At 49.2% G+C, this 21,093-nt stretch overlaps 1 protein-coding gene across 1 annotated transcript in view; it reads left to right on the top strand.

Moving 5' to 3' along the window:
* SORD (sorbitol dehydrogenase) overlaps positions 1 to 21,093 on the top strand; it is a 42,500-nt gene that overhangs the window by 332 nt on the left and 21,075 nt on the right. The window lies entirely within an intron of this gene.

Genomic DNA, 21,093 nt, shown 5'->3' with positions numbered 1-21,093 from the left:
ACTTTCATTCTACATTTTACTGGACACCCCCCCCCCTTTTCCTCATTTTGAAGGTGGGACAATAAACAAATAAATCTGGGAGCTTTCGGACCATTTTCTCTCTAAAGCGCTGTGCTCCGCCATTGTGTGTGGTCCAGGCACTGCAGCAAGGAGCACTTTGGAAATAGAAAATCCAGCTGCTCTGATGCAGAAAGGCCTCTCGGCACGGCCGTGCTGGACAAGCTGCCGTGGACCTGGCCCGGGCCCCCATTTGAACTGACTAGACAAGCTTGCAGCAGGCCAGGGCGTCTTCAGGGAAGCCAGTGGGAAGCCCAGGTGCAAAACTCAGTCCCTGCTTGAAACCAGCGACGTAGGAAAGGAGATAGGTCATTTAACACCTGCATTCATCCAGGGACCTGCTGGTCACAAGGGAATGCAGAGCTCCTGTCTCCGAGCTTAGGAGTGCCTCGCAGCGCTGATGCTCTCCTTGTGGTCCTGCATACCTTTGCCGATGATTAAGGGTATCCGGATGCAGCCCAGTCATGCAGGTTGCATGATCTGGTACCTTCAGCCCATTCTTGTGGCAAATGCTGATGAAGAGTGATTCAAACAGCTTCTGCAAAGGCTCAGAATGGTTCCTGCAAACCCCAGCAACTTCCATCTGCTGGTCTGCACTGGCAGCGCAGGGAGAAGAGCCTCTGTCGCCATCTCCTTTCCCCAAGGCATCCCTCCTCGCTTGGGCTGAAGCCTTTCATGGTTGAAGACCATTTTGACCTCCCGCTGGAGGACAACTCTCGTGAGTCTCCAAGGACAGAGGCAGGGTTGTCTCCAAACCTGAGCTCTGCCTTCAGTGCTGTTTCTCCATCTTTATTTCCAGTCCTGTTGGTGGCCTCCTTCCCGCAGTTAAACTCTACCAGCTGGTCAGAAAGCCAAACTCCATGGGACCACTGATGTCCTCCCAGTTGTTCATACGTTTGGCAGCCATCAACGGCCACCACCATGAGGAGATGTCTCAGATGGCCCCAGATCCATGCTGCATCAGGAACCGCCAAAATTTCTGGCTTTAGCAGCTACCGCTCCCAGCTGACTTCCAAGAAGCTGCAGCTCACATCATGTTGCTGGGATTTCCCTGGCAAATGTGCGTGGACCAGCCCCGTGCAGATGAGGAGCAAGTCTGCTGTGGCCAGGGAGCATCACATGTACCGGCTCTGTGGAGCCCCAGCCCGGCCACGGCACGTGCCAAATGAATGGCCAAGCTGCTTGATTATGGATGAACTTGGTAGGACACCTCTGGAAGAGGCAGGCTTGGCTGGCGGGTGTACAAGTAGGCTTACCCAGGCCTGAAACGTCACCGGGAGGGCAGAAAGAGCTGGGAAATGATGGAGAACAAGCAGGGAGGACAGAGCACACTGTCTGCTCCCCATCTTCTGTTTCCTTATTGCAGAGTGGCCCCTCCCGTGAGTTTTTCTTACCTGCTGGGCTCGGATACCACCACACTGTCTTACAGCTCCAAAAATACCTTTGCTATCCCCCTGTCAACCACCCACTTAAATTATTCCTCAACCCAGCAAGAAGTCTGTAGAGACTTGGAAACAGCATACCAAAACCCTAAACAGCGAGCACGGAAAGACACAGGTGATACATAAGAGACTGCATAGGGGTCATAAAAGTTTGTAGAGACAAAATACACCCTGCACAATATCTGATGTTGAAAGACGAGAGGTACCCGACCCACCCCCAAAGTGATGGGTCACAGCCCAGAGGGGCTTTGGGAGTCAAGGTGCTGCTGCGATGGGATCCTGCACAAAAGTCTGTAATAGCGTAACGGCAAGCGGGTGGCTGGAGGGATATTGGTTAGAGGAGTTACCTCCATCCTGATTCAAAAATACGTGGGATCGGGTCAGATCCTCAAAGAATAAAAGCTGCTCTGACCCAGTAAGGCTTTACATGGCTTTGTTATTTCCGACGGTGTGATGGGAAAGGTCCTCCCGGTCTGCGTTGAGCACGGTGCGTTAGCGAGATGCACAGTACAGTGGGAAAGCCAGGAGGTGGCATCCGAGACCTGAGCACACGAAACCGGGACACTCCCAAGCAGGAGCTTAACAGGAGGTTGCAGCTTGGGACAGTGGAGAAAACATGCATGGATTTTGTCCCACACCTTCCTCTCCTCCTTGGGCTGAGGAGAGTGTAGGTACTTTAGACAAAGAATCTCTGTATTAAGTTAATAGAGGAAAATCTTTTTACTTTTCTGGTCAGCTATAGCATTGTTACCAAAAATACACTGAATGTCAGAGGGCTTGCCGGGGAGGGGTGTCCATAGCCCAACCTGTCTGTGGTGGGACCATCACCAGCACTGGCTCAGGCCAGTCGTGGCTCGGTCCAGCTGAGCCTGGGAAGCCCCTTGAGGCTGGAGAACTCCCTCTTCTGGGTGCCTCTGCCAATGCGTAGCTCCTGGCATTGCTCATTTAACTAAGAAAGAAGAAAATATAACAGTCTTATCTGATAACATAGCGATGACACATTCAGCTCTTTACTAGGCATGGGGCAGAGGGAGCCACCCAAGCTTGGCAGAAGGCTACTTGGTCCAGCTCTTTTTTGCGAGTGAGGTTGAGGATTGAGATGGCCAGGAGCATCACCACCACCCTACGATGGCGTTGGGTCAGACAGCAGATGGCACTAGGAGATCAGCTCAGGAAGGACTGAGCAAGTCGGGATGCCTGGAGGGAGCAGAGGCCACCGCTGGACTTGCGGATCTCAGCCCGGCACAGACTGTATAGCTGCTGGGCAGGAGACCAAGAGGAAAGAAACAGCTGCAGCAACCCAGGCCCCTGGGACAGGGAAAGCAGGGAAACACCAGCCCCTGATAAAAACCTAGAAGTGTCTCCAAATACATCCAAAATGTCCTGCTCCCTTGGTCTGGGGCACTCAAAACAGGAGAAATCCCAGCTTTTCCTCTGCAATGCGGATGGATTGGAATCTCCAGGGTGTTTGTCCTGCTACAGGAATCCACCGCTCTCCCCTTCCCACACGCTCTAGGCACGGCAGCCCAAGCACACTTCATCTGGTGGGCTTCACCTGCTGGGCTTCATTGTGATTGACGCACTCCTTTCATCCTCCTCGGGGTCACAGGAGTGAGTGGGAACTCCTGAACCTCTCTTGGGGACCAAATCTCCATGCTGCTCACCCAGGAGTTTCAACAGGCAAAGGGAGGATGCTAGCTTGTGACAACAGGTCAAATCAAATGGCTGGTGCAGCAACTACTGACTTTCAGGGCATGCTGGTACCATGACCAATATATTTTCACCTGCCCTTTGTCCTCTTGCTGTCTTCGGCATCCTGCTAAGGACTGTGTTGGTTGCTCAAGAGTCTGTGGGTGACAGTATGGTCCCCCTCCTGCTCTCTTGGTGAGATGGGTATTTGCTGTCCTCCTCAGGGGCTTTCCCTTCTCTGCTGGCAAAGACAGCAAAGACATTCCTCTGTCCACCACCAACGGTGGGTTGAGCTCATGCAGGGTGTGCTGGAGTTTCTCAGATCTGCCAGCCCCACCAGAAGGCAGACAGGGTCTGATCTGAGAGGCTCTCATGGGACCTGCCAGCCTTAGGGACTGGTGCTGGGGGGTCATGAGCAAGGCCTCAGTCCATGCTACCACCTGTTGGGTGTTTCCAGCTTGGAAATCACGGATGCTGACAAGAAGTGCTGGAAGTCCTCCTGCAACTGGAAGTTCTGGATGTTTCCCCAAGGCAGCGGGGGAAAAGCTGTGCACAGAGGTCTGGACCGCGGTACTCAGTGCTGCCTCCCTGGAGGTGGTACAGAGTTGCCCTGCATGGAGAAAGCACTTACACCTTAGGGTTGTCATTGACTTTCAGGTTACTGTGAGTTCTCAGCACCAGCAGCAGTGGCCATGACTTGCATATGGCCTTCTGGGAGGGAAAGCTGAAGGGAATGAGTGAGCTCCAAAGGGGTTTTGGCAGAAGAGCCTGAACCTTGCAAATGGCTGGGAGAGGCTGTCGGCTCTGCTCTGTCCACAGCGTCCCCGATTTCAACCTGAGCTGGATCACGCCCTGCTTCCGCCAGCAAGAAGCATCATCGCTACCCAGCTGCAGGAAGACCAAGTAGCTGCCACCTCCTCCCTGCCAGAGGCCAGGGGCTGGTTCATCTCTGCCAATACCCCCAGGAGGTCTCTGCACTGGTGGGTGGCCACGTGTGGCATTTTACAAGGTGGCCACTGGCGCAGGTGGATGCCAACTGATTCATCCCAGCACCTTACCTGGGGAACAGGTTCTGCTAATGCAGACAGTCTGAGCCACAGGTGCCATCCTTGGCCAAAGTCAACAGCATTCAACACTGCTTCCGTGTGCTTGGCTCAATAGGGTGTCTGATGGGTTGATAGACAGCCTGATAAGACATCCCCGCATTGCAGGAAGCTTTGTGTCTTCACCCGCCTTCCTGCCAGTCACTTGCAGCCGGCGCGTTTGCTTTCCAAACCCAGACCTGGCTGCCATGAGGAAATACGGCTTCTGTGCCAGAGGACCACTTCCCGAAAAAACAGGGGTGAACAGTAGGCAGTGGGACCTGGGTGGAAACGGCTCCCTGGGACTGGTCTTCCTTTCCAAGATGTTGCAGCACGAGGGTGTGCGCATGTGGCCCTTGTGCTGTCCAGGAGATGCCTGTGGGTTTGGGAAGCAGGTGTCACCCCCAGCGTCACCTTCACCTGGAGAAACGCACTCCAGCTCCCTGACCGGCTGCTGGGAACTAATCACCCCTGCAGAAGATCTCCACCGCTTTGTCTGTGAGGCCAGACGACTCAGCAAAAACCTTTTGGTTTTCATCCTCATTCTTGGATGAATGAAGACCAGTCGTGATGAGGGCTTCACAGACGAAGCAGCTGAGACCTTTGGGAACGGGAATTGCTACCTGGCCTAATTGCCAGCTGCCATGCTTTCAGAAACACAGCCCGGGCTCAGAAAGGGTCTGGATGCCACAGTTACAATATTCGGCTCTGCTGCTTCAGCTGTAATGGTTTATTATTTTTTTTCCAGCTATGCTAACTGGTCTATTTGCCTTTACCCACAAACTTATGTCTTTGAAAATAGAGCAAGTTGTTCCTCTAGAAACGAATGCATTTATTAGCCTCACCACCACCCCCCCGCACCCCGCAGCTCAGTCGTTACAGGGATATTAATTAAGAAGAGCACCTCCAATCCCAGGGGCTTGTTTCTTCAAGAAAACCACTCCCAAACAAATCACCGACCGCAAGTCATGACTACGCTGTTCCTGAACCAGCCCTTGCATTTGTGTCCTGAGCACATCAAAATGCTGACGAGGCCCAAATAGGGTAAAATTTGATTAAAGTTTAATTAAATACCCATATTTTTGGGTTACCCCTCTGGTGTAGGCACTTAGACGTGGGCTGGGAATCAGTAAGGAAATATTGCTTTTCCATGGAAGTTGCCACCTGTAGGTACGTTGCCTCTTTTGGGGCAGTTTGGGGGAACTGGAGAGAAATATTTCTCTTTTGAGGATCAGCCTGGCTGTGCCAGTATCTTTCTGAAAAGCAACAACTGGATTTCAACAGATACGTCTTAAAATGACCCTTTCTTGGCTTGAACTGAGTACTTTGACATGGACCTCTTTTCTTAACATTTACAAAAAAAGGCTTACCTGGAAATCCCAGGGACCACTGGGCCTGTTGTCTTGGTTTCTTTTCTCAAAAAAAATGCTAGTTCTGAAAAATTTGCCCTTGTTACAGATTGAAAGGCTACAAGGGCATCTCTTGGGAAGATGCGTTGAGCTCATGTGATGGATTTGGCTTTATTAAACAGACACAGGAAAGCTTATATCCAATATATGTAAAAAATTTTGGTGGTGGAACCTTAAAAACGATTTTAGTGTTTAACTAAGGCCAAAAATCCTTCCTTAACATTTAACAGTTTAAAATGATTATTTTTTATTTCTGACGGAGAGGTCCTGTGGCTGGGGAACAACCAACCACCCCGCCTTGGGAAAGGGGGGGAATTCCAGTCGGATACAAGGGAAAAAATTCACATTGAGAGCGGTGGAGCTGCTGGACAGGGGACAGAGAAGTGGAGGGGGACCTCCATCCTTGGAGACCTTCAGTGCACACCTGGTGGACCGAGACCTCCAGAGTTCCCTCAACCCTCAAACTTTCTCTGATTCTTGCAACTTATGAGGACGTTGCATGGGAGAGAGGATAACTCTGGCTAAGCAGGTCTCTCTGGCCACATTCAGTAGGAAGTCATTTATCACTTAATACATGTGGATGAACAGATTTTTGCTTAAAAAAAAGTAAGTTTCTAGCTCAGAACAAAAAATACCTATTGTTTTAGGGATTAAATTTATTAAACCCACTGAATGCAGCCAATGTTTTCCAGAGGGTTTAAGCATTTCTTAGTGTTCAAGCACTTCTTGGTGTTCACTTCTCATCACACCTGCCCTTAAAAAAAGCATATATATATATGCTTTTATATAAAGCATATATATCTTCTATATAAAGCATATCTTCTATATAAGCATATATATTCTTCTATATTATATATATATCTTCTATATAAGCATATATAAGCATATATCTTCTATATAAGCATATCTTCTATATAAAAGAAAGCTGGAAGCTAACAGCTTTTTAAACTGTTTATATTCTTAAAAAAGTTTATTACAAACATACACACAAATCCAAAGCCAATGAAGTAAACCTTGGCTGTCTAAAGAAAATATGTTGTGGTTAAGAGAAAGGCGATCTCCCAGAGGTGTGTGTTTGTGTATAGGATCAGAGTAAAGCTGCGATGCACGGGAGGTTCCTGAACTAGAAAGTGGAAGCAAAAACTTGTGACACTCACAGAGGACGGTGTTGGGTGAGCCCTGGAAAAAACAAGATGGGTTTTCTCATGTTTTTCTGAGCGGGGGTAGTCAGAGCTACGGACCTTTTGTTTCTGGGCAAAGTCTTAGGCATGAATGTTGGATCTGAAGCATTTGCACCTCCAAAGGACAGAAAGGAACTGGCCAAAGTCAAAGACAAGATGAGAAAGGGGAGAGTTGGGCTGAGCTGTTCAGGGTAAAAACATCCCCAAGCCACCACATCTAACGCTTTTTGCAGTGGACTGTGGAAAATAATACTGTTTTAAGTACTTCCATTTAAGTTAATGTTTCTTCCTCCCAGTATAACCTTGCATGGACAAGGCAGGATGCGAGGCAGCGCTTTGGGACAGTTGCAGAAGAAAACCCAAGTGATAGAGCACTGCCAAGAACTAGTGAGGAACGTCATCTCCAGAGCCTGTGATGAAGGAGAGACACTAGGAGAGAAGACATCTGCCTTCCTGAGATAATGGAGCGGGGATGCATGCCCTTCCTTGGACAAGATGGTCCACAAAACCATCCCAGAAAGAACGGAGGAACCGACTGGGGCAAACCAGCTCCATGTCAACCCAGCAAGCCATGTGTGGCCCAATCCTCACCTGGTAACAGATCTCAAGGGCAGACACTCCTCAGAAATGCAACTGGTGTCAAGAAAGCATTTGACAGTCTTTGTTTCTACTTACAGAGATGTACCTTGTCTCCTGACCTGCCCACAGAAATCCCGCTTTGTTTCTACTTACAGAGATGTACCTTGAGGTCTCCTGACCTGTCCACAGAAATCCCACTGCTGCTTGAAGCAGAGCCTTAGAGTAAACATGGGTAAAACCAACCTGCTCTGTGAAGATTTTTGGGGCTAGAGAAATGTGCACACTCATCTCCAGCACCTGAAAGTATGCCTTCCTCTGTACCTCTCCCTCCCATGGATTTTGGACAGATTTCCATATCCCTTCTCTCCGTCACCTGCATCCCGCTCTTTTATTCTTTTTCCAGAATCTCCTGCTACCGTGGATATTTCTGGTCACTATTAAAATGCGTATTAACTCTTTGTGGGGAAAAATGGTCAGCTGTTTTAAATAATTTTGAAAATGTTCTTTTAGGGAAGAGCAAATATAGACTTTATACCAGCATTGATGCTTGCGTGACTGAGGCCGTTAGGAGCAAAGCTTGGGCTAACAAATGACAAAGTGTTCTGCAGGAAAACATGTATTTTGGTAGGGAAATGCTACAGGGACAATTTGGTTCTAAATAAGGTCATTGAAAATAATCTTATAAGAAGATGAATATAGAAAAGTAAAAGCAAATACACAGAACGCATTTTCCTCATTTTAGGACAAAAATCCCTCTCTGTGCCATTATGTGTTTCTCTTAATAACTGCACAAAGATCTCCAGCAGAGAGCAGAAGCTGAGCTGGTGAGTCAGGCACATTGCACAGGACCTAGGTCATGCTTGACTTACACAGAAGTGGCCACTCTAGATATTTTCCAGTGTGAAAAAAATACAAAACTAAAGGACTGGGTTTCATTTGCCACAGATGAGCACTCTCAGACTGCTGCAGGCAATTCGGTATGTCTCTGTGACTCATGCTGTCCCTTGCTTTGCTCTCATTGCTCCTTGCTTGTCCTGGCAGACCAGAGCCGACCCTCCTGGGTGAGGCTTGAGCACCAGAGTGAAAGCTCTGCCCTGGAGATGCTCATCCTAGTGCCAACAGTGGCAACCTGCAGGAGCAGGAGGTTTTAGAGGATCTGCAGGGACTAGAGGAGGTGGGACCTGACGGAGGCTAAGCGCTTGGATGGTGATGGGGAACGGCAGATATTTGTTATGTTGGTGCTGCCTCCCAGCCACCACCTTGCTCGTTAGGTGTCTCAAAGCAACCTTTCCACTTCAGTTCAACGAAAACAACAGGCAACTCTGTCCAGCTCACAGTAGCAACAAAAAAATACCTCTGCTGCCTTCTTGGAGGGGAGCACCCTCCTCCACCCATGGAGCCACACCATGCCTTTCCCTTTGAGTCATCCTTGCCTGCAGCAAGACTGGGATTCTCTTGTCTTCCTTGGCTTAAAGTCTTTTGGAGTATTCCAGCAGTGAGGGAGGGCCTCGGGCTGATTCACAGTTCTGAGAAACCATTTTCTTCCGACCCAGCAACTCTTTTGCATCCTGAGGTTCTCCCTGGCCTTGCACCTCCAAAACCACGTGGTTCCTCTCCCCCATCGGCTGTTTCCCAGCTAAGAAACACAATCCTGGTTATGTCCATGTCAACGTGGACTTCACCTAGGAGCTATCATGGGTGTCAGCAGTGCTCCAGGCTGTGCCTGGGACACGGAGTATCCACGTGTGCTAAGCACACACATCCTGCAGGACTTCTTGCTGGAGAAGTTGGTACAGCAAACTCAGTTTGTTAACTAGAGAATTGCCCCAAGGCTCAGGCAAGAAGCATCTATGTATAAAAAACTCTGCTAAAGTCCTGGACAGAAAACAAAGGATTGTCCTATTTAATGCCAAGCCCCGTGGTAACAAACATCTGTGAAATCATCTTTATCGTCCTGTTGAAATCTTCTCCCACCCCTCAGCTGGTGATGGGTATGCAGGCATCCTTACCAAATGGGTTCCTGGCAGGGCTGGGGGAACAACATCAGAAAAACTCAAACTACAATACCTTCAGAGGCTCACTGTAGGTTTTTAAAACTAACTGCCGAAAGTACTGTGTTGTAGGAGCCATTGCAAAGATCGTGAAGGTTTTGGAGGACAGCTGAATGTGGGCATGTGCTTGGTTTGACTGAGTTTTGAATCCTGTTGTACTCAAGTCTAAAACTACATTTTCCTCTATCACTGATATATTACGGCTTTTGTGCAGTTCTAAAACACCTCCCAGAGAAATGCATAATTGAGGGAAACAAGTTTGCACCTGAAAATAAGAAAATTAGTGATGTCATACTTGCTGCTCCACTTCTGAGTTGAGCTAATTGCATTAAAAAGTTTTTAATGTAATGGTTTTCCCTGCCTCTGAGGCTACTTCACACAGTGCTAGCTGCACAAAGCCACTTGTAAATGTCCAATTCAAAGGAACCAAAAGTGCACTTTTAATGAGTCTTTTGAAAAACCTGCCAACCATAATGACAAAGATGTCAGAAAAATAAATTCTCTCCCCCTGAATTGTTGGCAGAGGCGGTCATGGCCAACATCATAAGAATACCTGTGTGCAGAAATGAGCAGGTCTTGGGAAGGAGTGGCGTGGCCCTGCCAAAGTGGGTTGGCAATGCAAACTATAGGCAAGAGCTGAAGTGCTCTGTCAAGTTCATTTTGTGGAGTAAGTGGTGAGCAGGTAAACAAAGACTCGGGTGGCTCAGACTTTGCGGGCGGCTGCCAGCGTGCTAGCAATGATTAGCTTTTTGACAGCTGTGTCCACCAATATGCATGTGAGAAATAGGTAATGACTGCTAGTTGCTTTGCTGGAGCACGCAGATGTGATGGTGATAAGCAGAAGCGATGGACTCAGCTGTGGGAGTGCACAACCTTGCAAGAGACGGGCTTAGCATGCAATTACAAAACAGCTTCTCTAATAGGACCAGGAACTTCCAACTCAATCACTGCTTTGGAAGACAAGAAAATGCAGGAGTGAGTCAACTCTGAAATCTCATGTGTAAGCCAACTGGTATGTTGGAAAGAATAAGGGAATGAACAGGCCGTACTCGGCATTCTAAAGACCAATTAATTATCTATAGCCTGCAAGTTAGGGCCAGACGACATCTTCCTGGCCTCTTTCCGTCTTAGCCCAGGGATGTAAAGGATGGCCATCTGCCAAGGGTTAAAAGAGCAGTTGCCGTCCTGTGTCACCAATCCACCAAACAAGTCTGATGTAGCCTTTATGGGGTTTCTCAAGACATCAGACTGTTTATTTCACGTCCCCAGGCTTCTACTTCTTGCCAGGGCGTGTTGCGACCCTGAGTCAGCCAAACCCTTGGCGTGGATCTCAAGACTTCCCAACACCCCGCAGAGACTGCTAGCATAACAAACCCAGGTATAAACTAGAATAGATCACTCTTCAGCTAAAGGGAACTCAAAGTAGCAAGGCTGGAATAGAAAAACAAGAAGTTTATAAAAATTTTCCTCCAGCATTGTGTCCTTGCAGGCGTCCTGCTTCCAGACTTGGGTTTAGTCAGCTCCGCGGCTTTGAGTTCAAGTCTGCGTGAGGCCATTGGTCCTTTCCCATCACCCCAATGCCTGCTCCCTGCTCCTCCTTGCAGCTTCTTCTGGAGATGCAGCTTCCCATCTCCTTGTTGTGGCGATCACTCCTGTGCTTTCTCCCCAGCCGGGCTCAGCTGCTCCCCAGGGAAGGAGCCAACCAGTCACTGCTTTCCAAAAGGAACATGACGTGCAAAATTCGAACAAGCAAACCTCACAGGGCTGAGAGTTGTTTGGGGGAAGCCTTGCAGATGAGCTGTTGACTGGTCTCCAGAGCAATTTTCGGAGTAGGATGTATCGCCATGCACGTGCAGGTCAGTTCAGCCACGCAGCAGCAGAGAAGTCACAGCCCATGAGTGTCTTCTGCCACTGGGAGAAAGTCAATAGCCCACATGCTGAAAAAAGCTGAGCATTCATCAGCTGCAGTCCCACTGGTCTTCAGGCGGGTGCAGAAGAGCTACCTTGTATGCCAGCTGGCAGCCCAACATCTCTGGCTTGCGGCTCAACGGGCTCCAGCCCACTCCCAGTGTTGGCGTGCTTTCTCCCCAGCTCAACTCAAGCCAGCTTTCCATGCTCAGCCTCCTCCTTCAGTGGTTGCTTTCCCATCGCATTTCTGAAGGAACGCCATTTGTACGTGGACAGTGGGCTGGTCATGCCAAGCACAGCGCGCCTTTCCAACCACACCCAGCTCTTAGTTATTTGGCCTCAAAAGGATGCTCCAGATCATTCCTGCTGCCCACAGTGTGAGGGTGAGTATGCAAATCCTACATGCCTTTCATAAAAGTAATGCAGTCTCCTCGACCTCCTAATACAAACACCTTAGAAAAAAAGTCAGCATTAGATGGAACAAATGCATAACAAAGCCAGTATGTGAGAGTTCAGCAGCTTCTCACCTCCAGAGGTGTCCAGAGAAGAACGTGGTAACACTAGGAACGTCAGAACATCTCGTCATGGTGGTTTCCAGAAACTGGAGATACTCCAAGACTGTCTGAAATGACACTGTTGAACAATACTTGGATGGAGAAAATGTAATCAACGGTCCCTACAGACTGGTAAAGAACCACTCAAGACTGAAACAGCAGAGTGTTTTTGTAGCCCTCAGCCATGCTGAGTAGCATAAAAGAGCCACTGAGGTCTGGGGACTCCCCACCTCTTGCAGAGGAGACAGGAAGCCTGCCCAATGCCTGTAGGTGACAAGACCAGGAGGAACCAAAAGGGCAAGCCAAGAGAGAAGTTTGGCAGGAGTGGGGAGTGAGTGGCTGACTGCAAGGGTAGATGTTTACTGTGTGGTGTTAGCCTTGAGGGCAAGGAACAGGGCTGCCTGTGACTCTGTACAAGACCCCAAAGGGGTAAAAGAGTTGAGAGGAAAGAGAGGAGGAGGCCTTGCAGGAGAAAAGGAGGTTGCCAAGAGGGACATTTGGGGTTGACTGGAGAGGGGAAGAACTTCTCCAAGGGTGAGATCTGGAAGGGTGGGATGTTCCTAGTGTTCCTATGTTCTTTTCTGGACATCTCTGGAGGTGCGAAGCTGCTGAACTCTCACATATTGCCTTTGTTACGCATTTGTTCCATCTAATGCCGACTTTTTTTCTAAGGTGTTTGCATTAGAAGGTGGCAGAGACTATGCATTACTTTTATGAAAGGTATGTAGGACAGGCCATTCCTGTCCCTAGGATATCATCCCAGGCTTATAAATGGGAATGGCCATTTAGCAGTAGACAAGAGAGGGACTGAATGGGAACCGTGTTTCCTCTGTGGCTGAAGACTTCAGGGTGGGCAGTGATTTTGTGATCTCCTTGGGTTGCTCCCTCCCCTTGGCAGAGGTGCTCCTCAATTTGTTGGCAGTTTGGCCAGCAAGCAAGAACCACATAAACATCTGTTGTTAGAAGATCCACAGCCTTTGGAAAGGAGGAGTTTATTTGGCCCCAAATCCTGCTATTCTCATCAGTAAGAGAGGTTTCTCCGAGTCCTTCTGATGCTTCAGGAACTGGAGTTTTGTGCAGCAATCAGCCAGACATAAGGTGGCACCAGGGTTTGTCCATGTTTGTTTTATGTTAGAGTAATCTCTGGTTGCTTTCTGCAGTAATGTATGTCATGAGGTGCTCTTTGTTCTTGACATCCATCTGGCTTGGAGCACAGACTAGCATTGCGACAATCCACCCTGATGGCTACCATAGATGACATTTGGTTAATCTTTTCCCTCCTCGGGAGAACAGAGAAGGACAAGAATGTCACACCTCTATGTACTCAGGATGAGATTAAACAAGGAGGAAAACATTCCTGAGAGACTTCACTGCTAGGCTCTCCACATTTCTGGGAAGACCACTGAACAGGGAACTGCTGTGCTGCTCAAAGCCTTTTTGGTGACACTGGGCAAGCTCTCCAGGTGTCTGGTGCTGTCAGAGGAAGGAAAAACCTGGGTGGTGCAGCTCCCCAGGTTGTCACTGGACTCACAACATGTCTTCTGTCTGTCTTTGGGTTTTACTCCCCAAGCAGGGCTCCTGCTGTCTGGGTAGATTTTTACATCAGTGGCATCCTACCCTGCTGACGTCCAATCTCCACTGGATCCAGGAGGCATTCAGGAGCCTGTCCCTGCTCCTGTTGTATCCAAGTCCCTGCTCCTGGGGATGGGGACGTTCACAGTATGGACCACTTGCATTTGCCTCATCTGCTCACGGGGCAGAGCTTGTTTCTTCTCTCAGCATCTTCCCCCTGGACATTTACCCAGATACCCTAAATTGTTTTTGTTAAAGTCTCAACCTCTTTTGCCCATATGGGCTATTAATGCTATCCAAGGGCCAAGATTCCACTGGGGCCAATAGTTGCCCTCCTGCTCACACCTGTCTCAGAAATTGGGTCCACACCACATCAGAAACAAGAGCTTCACCCCCTGAGAAGAGGAAGTTACTCAATCCCCTGTGAGATCTAGCATTCATTTCTAGCCCTGGGTGGTTGAATTTATTGTAAATAGGTCACCTTATTTAATAAGAAAGAATGTCAACACATTTTTATTAACTTCCCAAACAAACCTTGAGGGGTAGGGCAACAAACTAGTACCTAGCTTCCTTGCTGCACTTGATGTTTTTGTTTCCCTGTTTCCTCATCTGTAGAGAGAGTGTGATTTATGATTCATTCCACAGTGCTTAGTTATTTGAGACGTGTTTAAAGACGTGTGGTTTTTTTATAGTATTCCTTCGTACTGCTAGTGTTGAACTTGGCGGTGGATGGTGCAGGCATGGATTAGATGTGGCTACAAACCAAAGCAAACAACTGCCTCCAGCTCGGTGCTGCTAGTACTAAGAAAATGCCAGGCTCTTCCAGGAAACAGACCCTGGGGAATGACCCAGCACAAGAGAGAGACAACGTGCAAAACTCTCATATCACCCAGAGCCTATCCTGGAGTATTGATCCCTGCTGAGAAGTAGCTGAACCTTCCGCATAGCCTGATTCCTGTGTGGAGAATGTAGTAGCTTCCTTATGCATTATCCAAGCTCTGTTGCTGCACCTCACTACCCTCCCTGTCTCCATCACACCATGGTTCAGGGTCCCCTCTCTGCCTTCAAGCCTCCTTGTAGCTAGTCCTTCTCCAGTTACCGATCTGCATCTCTCACCAAGCCCCACTTGTTTTGTGCTCTGTTGTCCCATTTCTCTGCTTCACTCACAGGGATCTTTCTGCTCTTTCAGCTCACCATAAGCATGGTGCAGCTGTGGGACAGGCCCAAAGGCTTGGAAAGAGATCACCAACCATGAGAACATCAACACCAGACTGGTCAAGGCCCTGAGCAACCTCATGTGGCTTTGAAGTTAACCCTGCTTTGGCCAGGAGATGGATGAGAGACCCCCAGTAGGTCCTTGTAGGCTAAATCTCTCTGTGATTATACAGTGATAGGTTCTGATGACTGTGTTTCTTTGTCCCTTTTATCTTGTGTTAGTTCCATGAGTAAGGCTCCTGTGGGGCCAGACAGGGTCCACATAGATAGTGGAGTTTTATTGTGCTGCTGTGATGCATTGCAGATTAGCCATAGCTAGAGAGAGGATATGGGCAAAGGACACTGGGCTCTTAGGGGCATTTAAAACATGACTGCTGGTGTCTTTTGCTCACTTGTGCAGGGTTAATACCAGATTTTAATTCAGGCAGGAATTTCAGTACGGTGAAATTGCATGGCTGTGGCATATGGGGGGTCGTGGATTAAACACTAATGATTAATCCAGGCAAGTCTCCTGAATTAAACACCTGCTGCCCAAGTGCCATGTTCTGCTGCTTTGGACTAAGAAGCAGATTGTTACAGTCAACCAACGTGCACCACGAGCACATGCAGGCAGACTACTAGCCTAGGGAACTGATCCTAGTGCTTGGCTCGCACGAATGGTAGTAAGGCTGGGGAGGTAGTTGCCAGACGAGATTTGGCAGTCTCTCGAGTGAAAAGCGGCCATAAAGTCAGTAAAATTGTACTTCAAACAGGAGGGGATCAGAGCAGGCAGATGGGGGCACAGCAACACTGTTAAAAGAACAATGCTGTTGCATTGATATGCTAGAGTGGGATTTACCTGCTCTTGGTGTGGCAATGTCAGAGCAAGGAAGGAAGCGGTATGGGAGACTTCAAAATACATTAGCAAGAAGATCTTGCTGCTTGTAAAGCTGTTTTATAACCGCAGATGTCTGCGGACAAACCACAGTTTGTCCTTATAAGCTCTCGGGACCAGGACCAGAGCCCAGGGTCTCCCATCAGCCTTGGGTTCAGTCACCTCTGTACTTGCACTTGAGCCGGTGCTTTAACCACTAGGCACTTACGTAAAGGTATAGAGCTCTGCCACTGTAAAGGTATGGAGCTCTGCCACTGTCCGATGGCTTAGCAAATCTGGCTGAAGAGGGGTGTTTCTGGGCATGTGAAGTAAGAGTCATGGAGTAAAGCAAAGTTTCTCTGGGATGTGGCCCTGGCCTCGAAAACCCTAAACTCCACCAAACCGTCTTGGGTGACTACATGGCAGTTTGCACCCTGCCCTTGCGCAGCCTGCAAGCCTCTTGGGTGACTGACACTACTGCGTATGTGGGCTCGGGATATTCCAGGGAAGGACACACAAAAAAACCAGGTGGACACATGCCCTAGCGCCAGCCACACAACACACGTGCCAGATCTGCTGCTGCTGCTCAGACAAAGCTCTTCTGCGAAAGAGGTTGTTTGTATTTCTGAGAACAAACATGCCATGCAGAGGGGCATGGACTTCTGGCCCTGCCTCAGGCTTGGGGACAGGACAGACCGGGATGGTTGATGTGAAGGGTAGAGCCACCTCTCTCAGGATGGGGGAAAGTGCATGCCTTCACGCTCTTAAAAAGCTAACACACGATCCCTAAACGATTGTCTCACAAGGACATTTCAAATTATTCCCCGAGCCGTACCCTTCTGGGGAAAAATACATTAAATATTAGTTGACAGGAAGATCCAAAGTGTGATGATTTATCAGCCTTATCAGCATGCAAGGACACAAGCAGGTGTGGACAAGGAAGTCAGCGGCTGAGGATTGCGTCTGAGGAATTATAAATCTGAGCTATGCAAATAACTACATGTTTAGGAGATATCTGACTGATCAAATAATGGCATCCATAGAAAAGGCGGAGTGAATGGTAGCACACACGCGCAGGGATGGCTGAAGGTCTTGACCCAGAACAGAATAATGCTGAAAAATTTATAACCAGCGGCCACAAAGGCTCCCAGGATCTTCTCCTGCTCTTACCCAGCTGGCTGGGTGGTTGGAAATGTTGGATCCCAATATATTCCTCTACCTATCTTCCCAGTGGAGCACCTTGTGAAGTGCTCAGAGGACAAGGAGCAGGGGCAAGCTCTGTGGTGGTGCACTTGAAAAGCCAAAACAGCAAAGGAACTGTTTTGGGGGGGATGTGTGTGCATAAATATTTAAAAATAAGGACTGCCGGTAGATATTTTGACCTGCAGCCCTGTTGGCACGTTCGGCAACAGAGGCTCTTTTTTTTTGGAACAAATCCTCTCAAGATAAAATTATCCGAGGGCTTGCCTCTGCAGGGAGTTAATATCTGAAAATACAACCTGGTGCTATCGTTTCAGAATACAATTGCCCACACTTGGAGCTATTCCATAGGATTACTGACCTTTATATACAGACTTAATCTGAATCTAGGTCCGGTGGCCGTGACCTACCATACGCAGCCCTAACACTTGGGCTCACTGTGATCTGGAGGTGAGATAAGGCTGTCACAGGATGGTGGCTTTATGGCTGAGGTGCTATCACGGCATTTCCTCTCTTTGGGAGAAAGAAGTTATTACTGAATTTTTTAATTGATTTCTTTTTCTAACTGTTGTCAAAGGTGCTGGTAGATCTGGACAGGCATCTTAGTATTTTCTGCATAAATTTGGGAGAAAACACTTGCTCTAATTGGTCAGAAATAGAACTGCTATGCTGGGATGTGCAAGAAGCTTCAGAGGGAATTCACAGAACACCTTTCCAGGGTAAATAAGGGGTGAAATAGAAGTAGCTGCCTCCAATGTAAGTCCTGCTTGAGCTGTGCATGGAGATGGAGAACTTACGAAGGTGGAGAGATCGGGCTCAGGCTACAGGGAATTCAGCCCTCTGGTTACATTCTGGACCAGGCAGAGGCTTGCGCTGACATCTGATGCTTACAGCAGATATTTGGCTGCTCCACACAGGGCCCCCAAGCCAACACTACACCCGAGGCTGCCCCACCATGTGGGACTGCTGAAGGATCACTGCAAGGAGCCTGGGGTCCAAAACGCTGTCCTCACCCTCCATGGGGAGCCGGCGGTTGTGCGACCTGTAACGCTGCCCTCCTCTGGGATGCGGAGATGAGTCCCCCTGAGGTCACGTCACCCCTCTCCTCACCCGAGATGGTCCAGAGGGGTGTTTCATAACTTGCAAACAAGGAAAATGCATGCCGAGTTTGACTGCTATAAGTGAACTGAGTTATAGCCATGTCTACAAAGCACCTATCTTCTTATCTAGCGAGGCAGCAATGATCCTGATCATTGACTAAAATGGCAAACGTTATTTTTGTTGAGCTAATGCAAAGGGAAACTGTTCTGGCAATAATGTTTTGCAAGGTCAACTTATGGTTATGACATGACCAGGAGTCATGTGGTCAGTAAAAGTTGGATGCCCATAAGCATAAGTGAAAAAGAAATGAATGTGCAACTAAGTCCTAATATGTTTTGATTAGAGCTTTCTTTGGTTGGCAGTCAAAAGAGCTTGCCAGACAGTGTTGAGAGCAAAGAGAAACGGACCATGGCAAGAGCTTCAAAACTTCTTTCAAACGAGGATCTCGGAGGACTTATAGCGGCTGGCGAAGTCCTTGTGATCTGGAAGCAAGAGCAGACTGTTGTGGTTTAACCCAGCAGGCAGCTAAACACCACACGGCCGTGCGCTCACTCCCCGCCCGCAGTGGAACGGGGGAGAGAATCGGAGGAAAAAGAAAAAAAGTAAAATTCGTGGGTTGAGATAAAGACAGTTTAAGGACAGAAAAAAGGAAGGGAAAAATAATAATAATAATGATAAAAGAATATGCAAAGCACGTGATGCACAGTGCAGTTGCTCACCACCCGCCGACCGATGCCCAGCCAGTCCCCGAGCAGCGGCCCCCCCGGCCAGCTTTCCCCAGTTTATGTACTGAGCATGACGTCCCATGGTATGGAATGTCCCTTTGGCCAGTTTGGGTCAGCTGTCCTGGCTGTGCCCCCTCCCAGCTTCTTGTGCACCTCCAGCCTGCTCAGTCGGTAGAGCACGGGAAGCTGAGAAGTCCTTGACTAGCGCAAGCTACTTAGCACCAACTAAAACATCGGTGCGTTACCAACGTTATTCTCATGCTAAATGCAAAACACAGCACTGTACCAGCTACTGGGAAGAAAATTAACTCTATCCAGCCAAAACCAGGACACAGACCCAGTCTGCACACTGGAGCTAGCTGCCAGGCAGCAAATACTGGCAGAGAAAACACAGATGGATGTGAAGTGGATCTGATCCAGAAGGAAAGCGGGAAGAGAAGGGGAAGAAACTGAAGACGCAGCGCTGACAGCCATGGCAGGGAGGAGCAGAAGAGCTGAAAGAACCAGTTCTCCTGCCCCAACAAAAAGCCACTTGTGCGCCCAAACGCTGGCAAGGAACCACCTTCCTCCCCATCTTCCTGCAGGGCAGGAGCAGAGGCTGTCTGGCCACAGGGCCGTGCAGGCCGAGGGCATCACTGTGCCTTGAGAAGAAGAGCTGGCACCATCAGTTTCTCCTGGGAGAGAAGACAACAGAACCAAAGCACTTTAAATCTGCCACCCCGCCCCGTCAAGGCAGTGACACCCTGGGCACAGCAGCAGCCAGAGGCTGGGTTCTTCAGAGCATCCCCTGGTGCGCAAAAGCAGATCAAAGCAGCACAGAAGCCACTTTCGCAGCAAGACAAAGCCCGTGGCAATTGAAACACACATTTTTTTGGCTTGCCCAACACACCTGCCATCGGCCTGCTCTGTTTGGTGCACACAGAGGAAATCTCGGTGTGCGCTGCAGCATGCAAGGAGCCAGCACTGCGTTTGCAACGGCAGTCTGCAACTGTGCCCCAAGAAACGGGGGTAGTTTCAAATGGAGAGAAATGATCTGGGGCAACCATTGAGCCTGTGAGAAATGTCCCTTGAGAAAAGGAGGGATAGGGCCGCACGGGAATGACCAGCTTCCCGGGCATCCCCAGACACGCTTAATTCTGGGCAACTCCACTTATTCAGGGTTTTATCTGAAAATCGGCAATATTGGGGAAGAGAGTCCACCAGAAGAGCGAGATTTAGTGTTGTGGGAGCTGAAGATGACTCCTGTGACCCAAAGGACTTGTACTGTAGCAAGAACCCCAAGTTCTCAGCTGAGCCCCAAGTATGTGCCTCCAGCGTTTCTTCAGATTTACGGAGCCAAAGGGCCGGGCTGCACGTTGCTGGTAGAGCTGTGGGATTTCACAGCGACTTCCAAGCTAGGATGCAGCCAGAACAACACAGACAATTTGCACAGCAAGTCAAGTTTGGAGGCTAGCTGCAAATATGTCTCAAAAAGGAGAGGCGTGAATGGGTGCCTTGAGAAAATGAGCGTGCCCAGGAAGAGACGTCCCTTCCCCGTCTTTCCGTAATTTGCAGAAATGTAACTATTCCTGCTTCGTCCACTGAGGCAGTGGATGCGGCAGGAATTGCATTGCTGTGTAAACGCTGAGTAAGGCGTTTCGTCACAGCTTCCCTTGTACACATGCTCCTTCCCCTGCCCTCAGAGTAACCACAGGGGTGTCTCCCGGCCACTGATTTGATGCTGACTCCAACCCAGATAAGCATTACAGGGAATGACACTGATAGGGAGAAAAGAAATGTATCAGCCCTTGTCTGCCTGGAAGGTGGAACATTTTTGCAAGAAGGAAAGCAAACTCATAGATACTCCCATTCATGCACGCAGGAGGAAGCAATAATATTAGAAGTGCAGGCTATTTTTAGCTGGTTCTGGCAACTTTGCATGACATATCCTGTACATTTGCTGTTTTTTCAAGGAAGTCAAGCTCGGAAAGCGTTCAGCTTCAGACTGCTCTTAGGGAGCACTGGAGAGGATAACCTTCTTGAGATCTTTGCCAACTCCATTAGCCAAGGATCTTGGGCAGAAAACCTCTTATCCCTGAACCCCAGCATCCCCGTCATCTCAAGTTTTTTCCCAGTAAGCCATTCTCCCAGCTGAGATACGCACATTCCAACAATGCTGCGTCTGGTTGGGTCCAGGCAAGCCCACGGGCCCGCATTTTGTTGAATTTTAGCCAAAGCGCACAGCGCCGCATTGACGCCAGGTTCACGCCAGCGGCGGGGTGAAACAAGCCACACCATTTAGCGCAGAAGCCGCACGCACCCGGGCGGACACGACGCAAGAGGCGACAGGGCCTGGTGGCACCCAGTTACGCTCCGCAACACCGGGACCGCTGCATCCCTGCCCAGGCCGTGTCCAGCCGGGGTGGGGGGTGCAGGGAGGGCAGCCAGCGGGACCCCAGCTGAAGCTGCTCCACAGGCCCTGCGGGTGCCGGGGGG

Source organism: Aptenodytes forsteri, unplaced genomic scaffold (genome assembly GCF_000699145.1).
Source record: "Aptenodytes forsteri isolate BGI_AS27 unplaced genomic scaffold, ASM69914v1 Scaffold113, whole genome shotgun sequence".
NCBI classification, from domain to species: domain Eukaryota; kingdom Metazoa; phylum Chordata; class Aves; order Sphenisciformes; family Spheniscidae; genus Aptenodytes; species Aptenodytes forsteri.
This window is presented reverse-complemented; position numbering and strand designations above follow the sequence as displayed.